The following is a 584-nucleotide window of genomic DNA, read 5'->3' on the forward strand; positions in this document are numbered from 1 at the left end:
GGCGCCGCGGCGCCCTGCGGCCACCACGGCCCCTGCGGCCACCGCCGTGAGCCGCAGGCACACGGTCTCACAACCCATGCGGAGGACCAGGGAGAAACGGGGGAGCAAGCGGGGGACGCGCGGGGGAAGGGGGGAGGAGCGGGTGGAGCTCCGCTCCCCACCCTCCAACCCCAAACCCACAGTTAAAACATCAAACGCGCAGTCTGCAAAATAATACGTTTTAAATTTTAAATATGAACACACAGTTCGGTTTTATTCACAGTTCGGTGTTTATTAAAAAAAATCGCCCAGCTCGGAGTTAAATCAAATGAAACCCCAATCTCAAATTTGCTAAAAATAATTTTCGATTTACTATGAGTTCGGATTCAAAGAACTGCGTTTTGGGTATCATATTATCTTGATGTTTTTTTTTTTATTATTCTTTACAAACACCCCAAGGGTTTCAAACGCCCAAAATGAAAAGAGAAATTAACAACATCTCACATACACTCCCAGCCAAGCTAAATAATTTACCAAATCAATTCATAAGCATGGCATTCGATGGAGAATCTAAAACCAAGATAAAACCCCCATTTCCATTTTAA

This window comes from Cryptomeria japonica, unplaced genomic scaffold (assembly GCF_030272615.1).
Source record: "Cryptomeria japonica unplaced genomic scaffold, Sugi_1.0 HiC_scaffold_14, whole genome shotgun sequence".
Taxonomy (NCBI): domain Eukaryota; kingdom Viridiplantae; phylum Streptophyta; class Pinopsida; order Cupressales; family Cupressaceae; genus Cryptomeria; species Cryptomeria japonica.